This window comes from Coenobita brevimanus, chromosome 18 (genome assembly GCF_032717465.1).
Source record: "Coenobita brevimanus isolate Jiangsu-jjx chromosome 18, ASM3271746v2, whole genome shotgun sequence".
Taxonomy (NCBI): Eukaryota; Metazoa; Arthropoda; class Malacostraca; order Decapoda; family Coenobitidae; genus Coenobita; species Coenobita brevimanus.
Window position 1 is genome coordinate 12054216 of NC_136971.1, and position 18892 is coordinate 12073107.

An 18892-nucleotide genomic window follows, 5' to 3' on the forward strand; every position below is an offset into this window, starting at 1 on the left:
GAAATAAAAATCACGTTCCCTCTCGAGCTACTCCAGTTTCTTTTTTCTCACCCAGCCACTTGAGTCTGCGTTCAATTCTCCCGGCAAGGAAGTTAAAATTGGCTCCCTCTGCAGCAGGCGTAATAGCAGCAGGTGCAGTAACAGTAGCAAGGGCGGAAGCGGTGGGTGGAAAGGAAGTAGCGACGGGAATGGCGGCGGTAGCTGGAAGGACAGGAGTGGTGAGGAGATGCGAAAGACCGGGCAGGGTAATAGTAGTAGGAACGAGATGTGAAGACTGGAGGAAGGAAGGAAGAACAGGGAAGAGGAGGAAGAAGATGAAATTTGTACACCAGCAGCAGCAGTAGTTATAATATGTGTCCGTTTCCGTCTATGTAGCTGTAGCTTGGAGAGGAACACCAGCAGCAGAAGCAAACAGTAATATCAGGAAAGAGAAATGAAACACGTTTATCATCAACAGCGGCAAAGGGGCATAAACTCTCATCTAAATATCAGCAGTGCATGTCAGAACAGATATAGAAGCAGCAGGTAGAACAGCTGCAGGAGACGCAGAAAGGGGGAAGACGGGAGAACAGATACTAAAAATACGCATGAACTTAAAATGTGTTTCATGTCAGTAGCCGTTGTGGGTGGAAGAGAAACATCAGTAAGCGAGAATACAGACACGGATAGCAGTTGTGTTAGAAAAAGCCAGTAGCAGATAAGCTGACAGGATCATTTAACACCGAGACAGTTGTCGAAGAAAAAACATCAGTAGCATTTGTGGCTGAAACAGAAATATCAGTATCAGTTGTAGCAGGAACAGAAGCATTTACAGTTGTAGCAGGAACAGAAGCATTCACAGTTGTAGCAGGAACAGAAACATTTACGGTTGTAGCAGGAACAGAAACATTCACAGTTGTAGCAGGAACAGAAACATTTACAGTTGTAGCAGGAACAGAAACATTTACAGTTGCAGCAGGAACAGAAACATTTACAGTTGTAGCAGGAACAGAAACATTTACAGTTGTAGCAGGAACAGAAACATTCACAGTTGCAGCAGGAACAGGAACATTTACAGTTGCAGCAGGAACAGGAACATTTACAGTTGCAGCAGGAACATGAACATTTACAGTTGTAGCAGGAACAGAAACATTCACATTTGTAGCAGGAACAGAAACATTTACAGTTGTAGCAGGAACAGGAACATTTACAGTTGTAGCAGGAACAGGAACATTCACATTTGTAGCAGGAACAGAAACATTTACAGTTGTAGCAGGAACAGGAACATTTACAGTTGCAGCAGGAACAGGAACATTCACATTTGTAGCAGGAACAGAATCATTTACAGTTGTAGCAGGAAGGGAAACACTGAAAGTTGTAGCAGGAACCAAAACATTCACATTTGTAGCAGGAAGAGTGACATTAATACCAGCTGTGGGAGGATCAGAAATACCAGTAGTAGTTATGGGAATAGTAGAAATGTAAGTTGCAAAAGGAACGGACATACCAGTAGCGGTTGTGGGAGGGACCGAAACATCAACAGCAATTGTGGGAAAAACAGAAACCTTATCAGTTGTAGGAGAAAGGAAAAGTTACTGGCAATTGCAGAAAAAATATTGGTTGCAGCTGTAGGAGAAACAACGTCAGGAACAGTTAGATCATGTAAAATGGCACCCAAGAACATGCAGCGAGGACGAGAAGTAGAAGCAGAGAAGGAAGGGAAAAGAAGCAGAAGCAAGCAGTAGGAGCAGAAAGTAAAGAAAGGAGGACAGAGTAAAAAATAAAGTATGGCCAGGAGGAGAGAGGGAAGGGAGGAGCAGAAGCGGTGGGGGCAGAATAAAAGCAAAGAGGGAAGGGAGAGGGAGCAGAAGCAAAGAGGGAAGGGAGGAGGAGCAGAAGCAAAGCAGGAAAGGAGAGGGAGCAGAAGCAAAGAGGGAAGGGAGAAGGAGCAGAAGCCAGAAGTAGAACAGAAGTGGAAAGAGAAAAGCCAGGATCAAGGATTAGGAGCAGTATAAAAGAAAGAAGAGAGGAGTAGAAACAACAGCGAAGGAAAATGAAAGAGAGAGAGGAAAAGGAGAAACAAGCAATAGGGTCAGTAGAAACATAAGCGTCGAAGGAAGAGAGAGAAAGAGGAGAAGCAGAAACAGAAGCGTCGAGGGAAGAGAGAGAAAGAGCAGATACAATAGGAGACGCAGAAACAGAAGCGTCAAGGGAAGGGGAGGAGGCAGAGCATGAGGCAGCCTCTTCCCAGACAAACATGTTGTTGTACTCGCCAGCCTCGGGACTCCTGACACCCCCGAATAACAGCCGGGCCGCCTTCCCATTTACCCAACTTTTATTGCATAGCCCCCGGGGACACTCTGCCACGGGCGCCGAGTAGGGGAGTGAAAACAGTGGCAGTGGGGGAGGCCTCGTACACGCTTATAGTTTTTCAGAGTAAGAGCTGTTGTTGGGTTGATGGTGGGGTGGGGTGCTGGTGTGGGGTGATGTGGGATGTTTGGGTTGATAGTTAGGCTGGGTCATGTTGGGCGAAGTGAGGTTGGATTGATAGTTGGGTTGGGTGATGTGAGGTTGAGTTAGTGGTGGGGCGGTGTGACGTCATGAGAAGGGGCAGTATGTTGGGTTGATGGTGGGTGGGTAGGTGGGGTGGGTTGTTGTTGGATGCTTAGTTTAGTTGAAGATGGGTTGGTGTTGGGTGAAGCGTTGTAGTGCCAAGTAATGTGTAATTACATTTCGGTGGTTGGGTGATAAAGATGTTTGAATAAAGTTTTGTTGGTTGATTGAGGTTATGATAGTCCGATTGTGATGTTGACACTCTCGTGACTGTTGTGGTGGTTGAGTGATGTTGTGGAGGCTTAGTGATTTGACTGATATTTCGGAGGCTGGGTGGTGTTGTGATTGTTGATTGATGGGTGATTGGATGTTGTTGGGATTGCTGGGCGATGTTGGGGATGTTGGATGATGTGGTTATTAACTGATGTTGCGTTGATTGGTTGATAGGGGGTTGCGCATGCAGTGGTGATTGGGTGATGTAGAAGTTGTTGAATAACTGACTGATGATCGGATGGTGTGATAGTAGGATAAGTTGATGTTTGATACTAGTTGATGGTGATTGGGTGATGGAGGCATTATTGAATGATGTTGCGGTGATTAGATGGTGTGTTGCTTGGATAATATGGAGTAGTTTCTTATGATGTTATTGTGGTTGAGTGATGTGGTGGCTGGATGATTGAGAGGTTGTTGAATGACTGCGTGATGTGTTAGCTGGGTGATGTGGAATGGTACTTTATTATGTTGTGGATGGGTGATTTTTTAACGGTTGAAAGATGGTGAATTTGTTGGATAATGTGGTTGTAAATAGCTTGGTACATGTATAGTTGTTGATAAGGTTATGGCTGCTGTAGGATATTCTGAGCTGGTGTTGGTTGGCCCTGAGGGACTTGAAGCTGGAGAGTAGAAACAGGGGCGGGTGAAACGTTATAGAAGTAGGCTAGCATAGGTGGTGGTCTGTCTGTCTTGTTTCCAGGCTATCGTTTTGTGTGAATGTGTAATTCACCGGGTCGGTCAGGATCACTTGATGGTCGTGATCGTCAGCATTTTACCCTCCCGGAAGGGAGCTGAGAGCTCATATAGTCCGATCTAAGGGCAAGGCTGTGACCTTCACACACCCACACACCCGTCCCCTTGCTCAAGGGGGATAGTAACCACCCACTTCGTCAGTGAAACTTTTCGCAACCTGAGCGAGGCGCGAACTCCCGTCTACCAGATGGCAAGCGAGAACGTTACCACTGCGCCAGCGAGCGGTGTGTGTGTGTGTGTGTGTGTGTGTGTGTGTGTGTGTGTGTGGATATTTGCGGTGGGTAACCATAGTGCCTTGTTGTTTGTGAGAGGTTCCTATTGTTTTGTTTATTTTGAATTTTTATTTCCCAGCTGTTCTTATTTATTACTTGAATTACACGGTGTTCTGTCGTTTGCTGGCATTTGTCTTATAAATGCATTCGGTGTGTGATATCGTAGACTATTGTTTTTGTTTGGTAAGTGGTGTTATCATTGTCGTCTGGTATTTTTATATGTTTAAGCTGCTGTTCGTCTGTTAACCTGTTCATGTTATATTGATGAAGTGGTGGTCTTTTGTGTACCTGTTAGGACTGACTGGGCTGAATGGGTTAATTTGTCACGGTTAATGTTTTCTTAATTTAGTATATGCATTGAGGTCGTTGATGTTGTTTGTTTTTGTGACGCTCGAGGGTAGACGTGACTGCCAGTGTTTTTAAATGCATATTTTAAAAGTTATAATCCCGACAAGTGCAAGGTAATCCGGACACTCACACGAGCTCTCTCTCTCTCTCTCTCTCTCTCTCTCTCTCTCTCTCTCTCTCTCTCTCTCTCTCTCTCTCTCGCTCTCTCTCTGTGTGTGTGTGTGTGTGTGGCTAGTAAATCAGTATCGCATCTGCATGAGGTCAGAAATGGCAGACGTATGGAATAATAAGATGACTGCATTAACTACCACGTATTCTGTAAATAAACGTGAATGTCAACAGCCCTCAACGAAAAATTTACATTCTTTTAATATGTGGTAGAATATGAGTACTGTATCGACATTTCATCGTGCAATGTAATCGTATCAGTACACTCAGGCCCTGTCAGTTTTTCCGTCTCCAAACGACTTTAAACAGGGTAAGAGACTTGTAGAATTGGAGGAGCTAGATAGAGCTTCCATTAACTCGTTCATTACTGGGGGACTTTCATGAATCATATGTTATTATCTGGGATTAGTGAGAATAAGATAAACAAGAACATCGTGCTGAAGGAGCTTAGAAATTTGACTCATGTGTACGTAACATTTTTGAAAAGATATATACGTACTCAGATCTTAATAACATACACAAAGCTAATTGAACTTCCTGCCCTCACAGCGAGTTCTTTAATTTTTCCATTGTGTGTGTGTGTGTGTGTGTGTGTGTGTGTGTGTGTGTGTGTGTGTGTGTGTGTGTGTGTGTGTGTGTGTGTCCGACTCTGGGCAAAGGCATCATGTGTATTATTGCACTAAGATAAAAAACATGCATGACTTAAAAGAAAGACACAAATTTTGATCAAGGGCCTTGTTCTTGACGGGCAAAGAGGCTTTTCACCTTTCCCAAAGCAGCACATTTTGGTGGGAGCATCCCATTATTCACTTGTTTATTTCGTATGTCTTTTTAATATAATCTTCGCTTTATAAATAACATACTCTGTCAGAAAATATTAATGTAGCCTATTCAAAGATAAACGTGTATGGAAGAGGTGTTGGAGAGTTTCCTAAAGAACGAGAGTATGGCCCCAAGTATATGCAGTAAAGTGTAAGCAATCTTCCTTCCACCTTCACTCCTTTTGTGAACGCACGCTCACACACAAACAAAACTGTTCCAGGCGAACGCTTAAGATTACATTTCTTTATTTGTTCATGGAATGTTTAGAATAATTTATATTTAAAAGATAAAAATATCTGAACAAGTCCTTCATTCACAGCAGACAAAAAGTGTGGAAAGAGGGAATGATGTGGGTGGGGTAAGAAGCAGTGGGAGGGAGGAGAGGGAAGGCGGGGTGGAGAGAGAGAGAGAGAGAGAGAGAGAGAGAGAGAGAGGAAATGGGTGGAAGGGGGGGGGGGTGATTTAGCAAGTCTTTCATACGCACTCTCCCATGTCTACGAAATTTCACCTTTAAAGTAGAATGAGCTTCCTCCCTCTTCTCCACCCTCTCTTCGTCTCTCTTTCTCTTTCTCTCTCCCTCTCCTCCATCGTGTCCTTCCCCATCTATGCTTCTCTTTATGCCTCTTTCTCTTCCAGTTTCCTCCTCATTCCCTGGTTCTTACTTTTCCTGCTTGTACACCTACTTCTCCCCCTCGTTTCTCCCACATCATTTGCTCACTCTGACCCCCTCTTTCCCTCTCTTTGTCTCTCCTTCCCCCTTCTCAGCCTCTTCCAATGCCACATTTTCGTTCTCCCCATCTTACCTCCCATCTCTCTCTCTTTCCCTGTCCTTCTTCATTCTCTCTTACCAAGCCTCAACCTAACCTCCCTCACTTTCTACATTTCTGGGCTTCTTCCTTTCTTTTCCCCACTCAATTTCTCCACCTTCTTCTCCCCGTCTGTCACTTTTCCTCCTCGTATGTCTGTCCTTTCTCCATCTCCCCTGTCTCTCTTCTCCTTTCCTTCCTCCACCTCCATTCCCAGCCGTTCTTCTCCACTTTCTTCTCAACCATCTCTTTTCCTCTTGTCAGTCTCTCCTGTTTCTCCTAATCCTCCGTCTCTCCTTATGCTTCTCCGTTTTTCTTGTCTCTCTGCCTCTCTCCTTCCCCCACTTCCTTGTGCCTCTCCTCCTCCTCCACCTCCTGCTCTGGTTTTTAAAGGCCTGGTAGCCGAGTACACACACCCTCCTGCAGCCCCGGGCCAGACTCAATTATATCACTCTTCGGCACAATTACGACCTTTGTTTAACCGGGCCTCGGCAAACGTCTGGGTGTGTTTCATATCCTCGGGGCGGCCGTGTTTGATCTGACTTCATTATAACTCCAGCATCTGAAAGCGCCACTTATTAAAATGGAGTGACTTTTTTCCTTCTTGTTTTCTCGCTCTCTCGCTCGGTCGTTTGCTCGCCTACAAAATTACTTTGTAGAGTGCCAGGAGAGGAGGGTACGGAACATTTGTCGTAGATTATATGGTTTGTACTCACCTGTACTTGACTGTGTTGACACTGGGGCTTCTTTAATAATACGCTGGTACTCTGTTTCTTGATTTTCGACTAAAGGAGAGAAGTGAGGAAGTGAACGAGCCATGATTAGGATTAAAGACTGTAAAGGTTATGTGGCAATGGTTACACATGCTGTAAATCATCAGTCACTGAAGGATCTGCAGAGTTTCTCTGAATACCAGCAAAGTTAACGTTTTAACAGCCAAAATGAATAAAAATTTAATAAAGAACTGATGATGCATGGAAGTTATGGTATTACAAGCAAGTTCACAAAATGTGCGACCAACTAGACCAGAGGACAGAACTTAGAAACTATTAGATTAGGGAAGGGAAATGGAATAGGTTGAATGTGCAGTGTGAGGCAACGCATGACAGGCTATGTAGCAAGTCAAATTGCGACACGGTGCAGAGGATAGGTAAAGCGGATGCACTGAGGCAGGAGAATGGGAGAGAGAGACGAAGGCAGAGCAAACAGGCAGGCACATTGACGTTGGATATTTAAAGGGCACCAGGCTGACGGTAAGGCAGGGCAGCGAGTGGGATAGAATGAAATAGGGCATTTAAAGGTCCCCAGGCAGACAGCGAGGCAGGGCAGTTACAGTGCAGATGGTGAGGCAAGGTATGTGAAGATTACATGATGCTGTGAGGCAGGACTGGTACAGGCCAGGGTAGGATTGAATTATGCTTAGGTAGGTGCTAAGTTTGACAGGTTAGGTACACGGTGAGTTTAGTTGCAGGTCAGTCCAAGGACAGAACGCATACAGACTAGGGAGTGAATCTGGACAAGGCAGGACACACACAACAGACTAAGGCAAGACACACTGAGACTAAACAGTGAGGCCGGACACTACAGACCAGGTAGTGAGGCAGGACATATCGATAGACCAGGCAGTGAGGCAGGACACATATAGACTAAATAGTGAGGCAAGACACATACACCAAGGCATGAGGTAGAACTGGGCAGGACTCATTCACCAAGGCATGAGGCAGAACTGGGCAGGACACATACTGTACATCAAGACGTGAGGCAGAACTGGACAGGACACATACTAACCACGCAGTGAGACAGGACAGGACATACAGACAGACCAGGCAGTGAGGCAGGAGAGGGCAGGACACGTACAGACCAGGCAGGGAGGCAGGACAAGGCAGGACAAATGCAGGAGTAGGCAACACTCGGCCACACTCTGTATTCTGTAGGTGAGCCAGGGTGCCAAACTCAATCTCGGGACGGCGTCTAGGATTTCCATTCGACATTGCTTATGGATCGCCAGGTCAGAGGAACCTTTTAAAGTAGAGTTGTATCTCGTTCACGTGCCTCCCTCGTTCCCTCTGGAACCTCTTATTTTACACTTTTTTCTCCATTTTCATTTTCCCACTTTTTTCCCCTCATCTATTTCACTTTCATCCCTCGTTTCTCTGTCTGCTCTCCTCCACTACCAGTCTCTATTTTCCCATTTATATTCCTTCTTTTTCCACATATACTCCTTCCTCCCACCTGATGTTCCTCTGTCTCCTTCCTTCTCTTTCAGTTTCGTATACTGGTATTGCCAATTTGTCCAGTTTGTATGCTCCTTTTTCTTTTCTTTTTCTATTTCTGAGTTATCCATTGTGTTCAATCTTCCGTCCTCCTCCTTCTTCAGTCACTTAATTTACTTTTTTCTGTATGTTTCCCCCTTTTTTCTGTTTCCCTTTCATCGCATATATTTCATATTCTTTGAAAGGCTGTTTCCTTTCCTCCTTTTGTAGGTCTTTCTAGTGTAGTGACATATCTTTTCTCCTTTTAACCTGTATCTCTTTTAGTCATTAGCCTTCAACTTGGCACTAGTTTTGCCACATTGTAACCTCTTCAATCCCAGGACGTATGATTACTTCATTCATGCTAGCTTCAGACGATTATGTTTAGGTTAGGAGAGAGTTTTTAATGATACGAGTAGAATTTTCGAAAATTAAGTATTATATTATTTTTGAGGGTATCAGCAATTAAATACAGGAACTCCCATGATGAAGTTATATCCCTATCTACTGTGTCCATTCCTTTTTCTTATCTCCTTTTTCGTCTTTCTCATACCGTTTCCTTCTTTTTCTTCTTTTTCCTACCCATTCCTTCTTTTCCAAACTCTTCTTCCAGTGTCTTCTCTCCTTTTCTGCTCTCCCTTTTTCCTCTTTTTTTCCCATGGCTTTCAATCATCTTCTCCCATTCAAATCTTCTTACTACTTCTTTTACCTTCTTCCTTTTCCCACTCTTTCTTCCCATTTTCCTTCTTTTACCTTTTCAATTCACCCTCCTTTGCTTCCCAACTCCTTTTCCTCTCTTTTTGCTGCCCCTTTGTCTTACCCCACATTCTCCATGCCCTTTTCCCCCACCTAACTGTCCATCTTCAACACCACACTTTTCCTGTTTCTCAGTCATCGTATCACCTATCTCACGCCTCTTCCTTTTCCTACTTCCATACCCCTTTCTCTCCCTTTCCTATATAGTTCTTTTCCATCTCTACATTATTTCCCTCCTTCTTTCCCTCCCTCCCACCCTTTATCTCCTCCATCCCTCATTCTCTCACTCCATCTCTTTCAGTATTTCCCTTCCATTCCTCCCGCTTCTCTGTACTTCATCTACCACCAGATTCTCTTCATACATCTTTCTCTCCCTTCTCTCTTTTCCATCATCCTGTTTCCGTCGTCATCTCCCCACTTATTTCCTTCCTTCCTCCTCTCCATCTCATCCCCTTCCAATCTCTGTCCTTTCTTTCCCATTTCTATTCCATTTCTTCAGACCCATTTTCTTCCGACCCTCTCTCCCCACCCCTCTCTGTCCCCTTCCATCCCCCTCTCCACCCTAACCCATCCCCCACCCCCTCTTTCCTCATGTAGCCTAGGCCTCGAGGACGTGGTTGGACTAGGAATGGTGGAGTTTCAGCTCAGTACAGTGGCAGGGGCATAAAGTTGCTCCCCCTGTAGTGATGCCTAACTTACTGCTGCTAAGGCTATTTCTCACGCCTAGACTACCCCCCCCCCCTTTCTCTCTCTCTCTCTCTCTCACACACACACACACACACACACACACACACACACACACACACACACACACACACACACACACACACACACACACACACACACACACACACACACACACACACACATACACACACACACACACACACACACACACACACACACACACACACACACACACACACACACACAATTTCTTATATACGGAAACTGCCGGAGGGTTTTTAGGGTGGAGAGTGCCCTCTGATGTACTTTTTTTTTTTTTTTTTTTACTTCCGCCAGCTAAAGTTGGAGCAGGTTATGTATGCATCCCTGTTTGTCTGTTTATCCACATGATATCTCAAAGACTTCTAAATGGATTTCAGTGAAATTTTGTGGATAAGTGGGCCATGGGCTAAGGAAGAGTTTTTTTTTAATTTTGATGGTGATCTGCGCTCGAATTCTGGTTTAGAACTTTTATTTTTTATTTTTTATTTTTTATCTGCAAGGTATCTCAAAAAGTTATTGATGGATTTCAGTGTAATTTTTTGGGTATGTGAGTCATGGATCACGGAAGAGCTGTTAAAATTTGGTGGTGATTTAAATTGTCAGGTTTAAGGTATGTGCTCACGAGTTCAGTTAACTTGTCTGTTACTTCTATGAGCAGCTCGTTGTAGTGACTTGAATATCTATGTGATCTATGTACATTCCCTATGTAACTCTTTTCTCTTCCCTACATTTCTCTTCTCTAAGCGCTTCCCCTCGACATTTTAACCCATTCACTTTCTGTCCCTTTCTGCCCCCCCACTCCTCCCACCTCTCTCCAACACCCTCGCCGCCCCAGCCTCGGCACAAAGCAATTAAAATCCAGGTATACCCTCCCTCACCTGCACACACCTAAGCTTACCCAGTCCACCAAAAATAAGAGTCCAAAAAATGGAGTTTAAACCTGCCATGTTCCTCCCCACCAACCAAGACTTTTAGCTGAAGTTACCTCCCTCTCCCTACCAGCATTCCCCTCCCCTCCACCCTCTCCTATTATCCTTCTCCTCCTTCCTCTCATTTATTCGTACTCATATTTTTCTCCTTCCCATCTTTCCCTCCCTTTTCCTCTTCCTCTTCCTCATTTATATCCTGCCACTACTCACATTTCCCTCCCCTCCCCTCCCCTCCCCTCCCCTCCCCTCCCCATATCCCTTCCCCTCCTCCACCTCACGTATTTCTTCTCATATTTCCCTCCCTCCCTTCTTTCACCCCTTCTCATCCCACGAATTTCCCCGTCTCACCCTCCCCTTCTTTCTCTCTTCTCCGTCTCCTCTTTCTCTTCTCTACCCTCTGTATTTCCCATCGGTCACCCCTACCCTCTCCTTTTCCCCCATCTCCCACCATTCTACCCCCATCCCTTCTTCAGTCCTTTTCATTCTGGCCTCTCTCTTCCTCCATCCCTTGACGTTCTCTTTTCCTCCCTCTCCTCTCCACTCCTGTCTCTCCCTCTTCATTTGCACCCCCATCGCTTCCCCATCTCACCCTTCCTTCTCAGTGCCTTCCCATTTCCACCTCCCATTTCCTTCTTCCCTCTTCCAACTCCTTTCTTTCCTCCCCCTCCCATTTTCTTTCTCCTTCTCCCCTTTCTCATTCCCAACTAATATCTTTCCACCCCTCCCATTTTCTTTCTCCTTCTCCCCCTTCCTTTCTTCTTTCCTTCTGTTCTGCTCCCCATTTCCACTCCTTTCTCCCCAATCTCTCCCTCACCTTTAGCTCCCTCACCTCCCCCCACCTTGTCCCCTAAATTCTTCTCAATTCCCCCCACTACTCATTAATTTTGGCGGCTCAAGGGGAAGGCGAGGGGAGGAGGAGGGGGAATTTGAGGGCTAAAACCACGAGATGAAGGGGACAGGGAAAATGGGCAGGTTTGGTATTTTACATATTTACATCGGAACGGCGCCATACAGGTTTTCTCTCTCTCTCTCTCTCTCTCTCTCTCTCTCTCTCTCTCTCTCTCTCTCTCTCTCTCTCTCTCCTTTATAATTTTTTCCCCCTCTCTCTCGTATTTCTCCTATTCTCCCCCCTCCTCTCTCACCCTTCTCCCACACTCCTCTCACACCCCCTTCCCCCACCCTTCTCACACCCTCCTCCCACACTCCTCTCACACCCCCTTCCCTCATCCCTCTCTTCCCCTCCCTCATCCCTTCCCCACCTCCCTCATCCCTTCCCCGCTTCAGCTACCTCTTACGTAGCCTTAAATTTTTTGCCGTCACTGTTCAGAAAAATGCGCCAGGCCTCAGTCCCATCCCGTGTTTTTGAGGAAAGGGATAATTGGTAATCTCTCCCTTTTTTCCCCCGAGGCCGTTGTTATGTCCTAGATTGAGAAGAATTAGCCACGTTTGATTATCCGGGGAAATTGTTAGCCGTAGGTCGCTTGTTCGGGGGTCGGGGTGGGAATTGAAATGATATCTTCCTGTTTTCAGCGTATTTTTCTGGGATGATGGGTACGGAAGGCCAAAGAAGGTTTCGAGAAAGTAGGTCGACGAGGAAGGAAAGGATTGTGAATATAATGCCGTTTTGATTTTTTTTTTTTTTTTAATGGGGGAATAAAATAAAGATGGCTAAAATGAGATGTGGAAGAGAGTAGATTCATTAGAAAGATGAGAGCTGTGGAAATAAGGTGACCTTTGCCATTTTATTTATTAATTAACTTATTTTTGTAAAGTGGTATTTGTTATGAGACGAAAAAAAGATGCGGAAGAGAGGGAATGATATTGAGAGAGGAGCGTTGTGGAAGTAATACCTCCACTTTATCCTCGTCTTAATGAGAGTAAGATAAAGGTTGTTAAAGGTATATGCGGAAGATAGAGTGGGATGGGGAGAAAGAGCTGTATTAAGTAGGAAGACCAAACTTAGGGAGATAGAATGCGTAGAGAACGAGAGAGGGAAGGAATTGAAAATGGGATTGATTAAGGGAGAGGCATGAGGTTTTGTGGAAAGTAGAGGGACAAGAAAACAAGTCAATATTATGTTTTTTGCAATGTGCTCTTAACCCATAGGGACTTCGTATCTAGAGCAGACTTAGGGGTCTGGACTGGAAATTTGTCAAATGCGTGTCGTAGCCAGGGAGAAGATAGGGTTTTGGCAAAAGCTGAATGTCTGCCTCAGTGCAGTCGATAGGCATAAATAGGCATTCATTGTGGTGTGGGGTGGTGGTGGAATACTTAACCCCTTCATTTCGTTCCCTTTTTTTTATTCTGAATTTCACACACCCACACCAGACGATTTATTCAGGTAAAGGAGGACCTCTGGTAGTGAGGGACCCAATGAAGGTTGTATCTGTCCCCTCCAGTTCTAAGCTGAATAAAGTCGTCTGGCTGTGGTAAGATATACAGTACAAAATACGTCATCGTTGTGAAGAGGATGAGGAAGGACTTAAAGGGGTTAAAGGAGAACCTGAAATGTGGAGAAGGAGGGTGGAAGTTGAAGAAGAAAGTCATGGTGGAAAACAGAGAGGGACAGTAAGATGGTGTAGATGTATATAATCTATATGGAATTGTGAGTATGAAAAGTAGATGAATGGTAAGAGGTGCTGAGTGGAGAATGGAGAGAGAACGATGTGGAAAAGAGAAGAAAGGTGCTGGGGGGAAAAGAAAGGTGTGTGAGTATGTCTGATTTGGCAGCGGACATCAAACGGAAACGTGTAATTCTCGTGGCATGGCAGGGTGTGAGGATGGCAGGAAAAGCTTAGGAAATGATGTGGACAAGAGACAGTGGTGCTGGAAGAAGATAACCAATGTGGACACCAAAAGATCAACAGGGAATGGAAATATATGGCCTAGTCTTTTTGGAACGATGTGAACGAGGAGTTAGTGTAAGGCACGAAGTATGATGCATAAAGAGCCATTTGTGTGTGAAGATGGTTAAAGATTTCCCTAACCTTACGATTCGGTTGGTGTCTTAAGAAATATACAGTGTCTTCCATATATAACACAAATTCAAGTAAAGGCGTCACCGCACTGATGGAGTTAACCGACGAAAATACGGGCCTAGGGACGTTGCAGTAGTGGGAAAGGATAAAGGAAGGAAAATTCGGAAGAAATATGGTGTCTGTATATTTAGGTAGGCAAATGTATGTATGAAGTGCAGCTTCATTAAAAGTGTAAGACAGATGGGTTGATGGTACTCGGGGATCCCTACCAGAGATACATAGAATGGAAAGAAATAAATACACTGGAATAAGATTAGGAAAACGTGTGCTGTTAAGGAAATTGTTAATAGTTAGAGATATGCAGAGAAGAACGTTTCATATATATATATATATATATATATATATATATATATATATATATATATATATATATATATATATGTGTGTGTGTGTGTGTGTGTGTGTGTGTGTGTGTGTGTGTGTGTGTGTGTGTGTGACCTAAAGAAAGAGAAAGATTTTCATTTCGATACCTCAGCAGTTTAAAGAAATAAATGACGGCATCTTTACAGACATGTGTAAAATAGGTAAGGAAAGAAATAGGTAAGCTAAACTGAATAAGTAAAAATAGAGAAATTTTATGCACACTTACTCTGGGAAAAAGTAATGGATAAAATGTGTAAGAGAATAAGCCGAGGGAGAAAATGGGGCCTTGTTCAGCAAAGGAAGAGAATAACTAAAGGAAAAGTGGAACATGTTTTGAAGAGTGAAAAGCAGTGAGGAAGGAGACGGTTACGAGGAAGGCGGGGGATGAGAGGGTGGGGACTGAGGAGAAGAAGGGGAAGAGGGGAGAGGAGTGAAGGAGAGGTACAGGAGAAAAAGGATTGTGAAAAGAGGAGGGTAAGGGGCGATGGAAAGAGGGGGAGGAAACGAGAGTAAGGGGAGAGTAGAGGACAAGGATAGAAGGAGGACCAGGTGAGGAGAGGGAAGAGGAGGGGAAGGAGCGAGGGCAGGGAAAGATAGGGGACGAGGAGAGGATAGGATAGAGAACAAAGGATGGAGAAAGTAGAGAATGAAAGGAGGAGAAGTTAGGTACGAGGGAGGAGCAGAAAGGAGAGGGTAGGGGACGAAGAAAGGGAAGGATAGGGTAGAGGGCGAGGGGATGGGAGGGGAGAATAGAGAAGAGGGGAGGGTAGCTTAATGGGGGAGCAAAAGTTCCCACACGCACAAACGCTGTGGGACAAGACTCACCTTTAGTAATTCCAGGGTGAAAGACCAGATGGAATAAATGGCTAAATCCCCAGGCCAGTCTGTATTTTGTTATGTAATCCCTGTAATGTGTTTTGGGAGGGGAGGAGAGCTGTTTCCTCTTGTCTTCTTGACTTTCCCCCCTCTGCAAGGAAATCCCACAAGCGAATTACATGAAAACAGTGGAAGAAAGGAGGAAAGGAAGGAAGAAATGATTGGGGTGGAGGGAGTTATATGACAGAGAAGGAAAGGAGGAAAGGATGGAATTTTGGGTGAAGAACACACAAAAACGAAAGGGAGGAAAGAAGGGTGAGAGTGGGAAGAGACGAATTTTTTGTAAGCAGGAGAAAGGAAGGAATGAAAGAGCAGTTAAGATTGGGAGAAGCATATGAAAAGAAAGTTACTAAGAGTGGAAGGAAGGGTGAGGTGAGGTGAGGAGGAAAAGGTGAAGGTGGTGGGCGACACAATTGAAAAAAAAAAAAAAAAGGGGGGGGGAGGAGGGTGTAGGTGGCAGGAAGAAGCTGGTAGGCGGGAGTCGAATTGCACTTCAACTGGGGAAGGAAACTTGGATGGGTGGTTGGGTGTGGGTGTGAGGGGCAAAATATGTGAAAACAAATGGGAGGGAGAGGTTTGACTTGGGGCGGGAGGTACAAGAGATGGAAGGGAACGACGAGGTGAAGGGAGAGGGAATGAGGAAAGGGAATGTGAGGATAAAAGGGGAGGGGATAAACATACGCTTTACTTTTAGCAGCAGAAACACCTTACCAAATCAGCTTTTCTTATCCCTGATAGTCTGTTATATATTTGTGATTATTTCTTTGTTGGTAAATAAACGTTTCTTATTAAATCTATTTCCCTATTGCTTTTAGCCTTTTTCCACTGTGTCAGTTCGTTTGATTCGTCGGCAAAATGGCGGAAGGGACTGTCCTAATCTAAGTGTTTAAACCTAACCCAACCTAGCTTAGCTGTACCTAATAATTTAATCTAACTTAACCTAAGCTCCATTCGGGGAGTTGGGAAACGCAATCCACCTTTGAGTACGTTGAGTTTCTTCCATTACCCCGGAAACAACACAATCATATGTACAGCTTAAGGAACGTGGTGATAAAAACAGTGGGAATTTTTTCTGCAGGAAATTTACCACCCTGAAAATAGTTAGAAAAACAGAGAAAACAAACTGGAGGGATATGAACTGAATTGGTAAGGTCTTTCTGCTGCTTAAAGTAAAACTCACATTCACCGGGGAGGAAAGTAATAGATAAGGAGGTACGGGAGGAGGGGGAGGGTGGGATCGAAAGAAGGCAGGAGGAGGCGGGGAAAGGGAAGTGTGGGAGAGTAAGGAAGGAGGGGAAAGGTAACGAGAGGGGGGAAGAGGAGAAAGGGCAGGGAACTAGAAGGGGAAGAGGAAGAAGGAGAGGGAAGGGAACGGGAGGGAGAGGAGGTGGTGGATGGGTAGGGAAAAACGCAAGAATGTTCCCTCCTGCAGCCAGCCAGTTATATTTCCCGTTTCTCAGCTAACAGGTTGTGCGGGGCGCTTGCCAAAAGTTTGATTCGCCCTTCCCATTCGGCATTCTCTCTCTCTCTCTCTCTCTCTCTCTCTCTCTCTCTCTCTCTCTCTCTCTCTCTCTCTCTCTCTCTCTCTCTCTCTTTGCATTCTGTTCTATTTTATTCTATGCCATTCCATTTCATTCAGTCTTTAATTTTGTATTTCTTTCCATACACTCTGCGTCCCTTCCTTTCTCTCACTTGATTGCCTCTCGTCCTTCTCTCACTTTATGCAACCTTCCCCTCTCTGTTTGTCTTCCTCTTTCCCCTTTCTGCTGTCCTTCATCCCATTGGTGTCTGGTTTTCTTGCTGTTATTCCTGTCTGTCTCTTTCTGTTTGTTCTGTCCATTTTTTGTGCAGTATGTTATCTTCTCTTTTTTTCTTTCGTGTCTGGCTTTATATCTCATCCACCATCCTTCTCTTTTTCTCTGCCTCCAGCCTTCACCCCACCCCCTTTTCTCCCAGCCTCCAGCCCGCCCCTCCCCTCCTGTTCTCTCTACCTTCACCCTTTATCTACATCTCTCTCGTCCCTGTCTACGTCCATTCCTCAGCCCCCCCCCCCTTCCCCGTCTGTCAACCCTCATCGCATCTAATTTCCTCCCCTTCCTCATCCCTTCCCTGCCGCCTTTCTCTGCCTCCTCCCTCCTAGCTCTTCTCTATCTCATTATCTTAGTCATTCTTACCTCCAGCCATTTCATTTTCTGGCCATCCACCTGCTCTTCTTGGCCCCAGTACTCAGTTCCTTCCAGATGGCCTTCCTCCAACTTTCTTTTCTCTTAGCGTTTTTTAAGTTTTCACTTTACCGCTTTGTGGTTACCCTGAACGCTCTTCACGTCTGGTGGTTTTTGTCTCCAACTTTCCTTCCTTCGACTTTCTACAGCCTCGTTATTTACTGTATTAACTTTATCCCCTAGTCTGCTGGTCTCCATCTCTACTGTCCTTCAGCACTCAAATGACTAGTCTGTGTTATTCTTTAATCCCTTTTTCTCCTATCTCTGATCACTCCCAACTCTCCCTGACTGCTTCTCAACTGGTGAACGTTCCGTGTCCCCTTGTACTGTACTGTACATTTCCCACATCTCTTCAGTTTTACCATTCTCCTGCCTTTCACTGGCCAACTTCTCTTTTCTCTTCCTGTCATATTCCTTTTCTGAGTTATTCCACCTCCCACAGTCTCTCACTGGCCAGCGTCTCTTTTTCTCATGGTATTATATCAGGGGTACCCGTTGTTGCCCGGGCCAAAAAAGACGAACACTCTAATCCTGTTTGTTCTAGTTTAGACTTTCTACTCCATAAAACCATGTACCTCTTGTGCTTTTGAAGAGGGATTATAAGAGATCCAGGCACTTTCTGTGTCAGCTTTTGCAGACTAACGCACAGTATTTGTGCACACTTGTTTACTATTACCTGTGACCTCAGATGACCTCCAACCGATGACCTCAAATGACCTCGGAGGTCAACCTCACATAGCCTGTGTCCGAACTGGAGGTCATGTGAGTCTCCATGCCAAAAACTGGGTTGCTAGTCCAGTCGTGCGAGCGTGTATTCCCGGTGACCTCAAATGACTTCCGACCATTGACCTCAAATGACCGAGGAGGGCAACCTCTTATAGCTTATGTCCGAACTGTAGGTTATGTGAGTCTCCATGGCAAAAATTGGGCTGCAGGGGTACCCGGCGTTGCCCCCCCCCCAAAAAAAAGGCGAACACTACCGCCGAGCTCAAATGACCCAGATCTGAACTTTGACTCCCTAAAACCATCCTTGGGTCACCCTGGTTCAGAATATATATGGGTCTGGGGGTCTCTGGCCCATGGTTTGGGCGTGATTGAAGGACAAACAAACAAACAAACAACGCTGCTCAGTTATAAATTTCCTCTCTTAATCTGTTCAGCTCACCCAGTCTCCTACTCTCCACTAGTGTACCTCTCTTGATCCCAACTCTCTTAGCGTCCCAGGTGTATGATATCCCTCGCTGACTTCACCCCGGGGCCAAAGTTATCATGCGAACATGCAAAATTCCCAAACTCTCTTTCAGCCCGTTGTTTACTCTCGTTGACTGGACCCTCTCTCATCCCTTGCATCTCACTCCTCCTCTCTTCCTACCCCATCCTTCACTCCCCACCCTGCCTTCCTCATCAGACTCCCTCCCCAGTCTCCCCTCCCCGCCCTTTATTTTCCTCTCTAACTTCACCTAGTATTCTCTCCACCCAGTTCCCTCCTCACCCACTTCCCTCCTCACCCACTTCCCAGCCTCAACCAGTTCCCTCCCCATCCTACTTTCCCTACCTAGTTCCCTCCCAGTCCATTTCCTTTTCCACCCAGTTCCCTCCCGACCCATCTCCTTTTCCACCCAGTTCCCACTCATCCCATTTCTCCTTCCATCCAGTTCCCTCCCAATCCATTTCCTTTTCAACCCTGATCTCTTCCCGTCCATTTCCTTTTCCATCCAGTTCTCTCCCAGCTCACTTCCTCCACCCAGTTCCC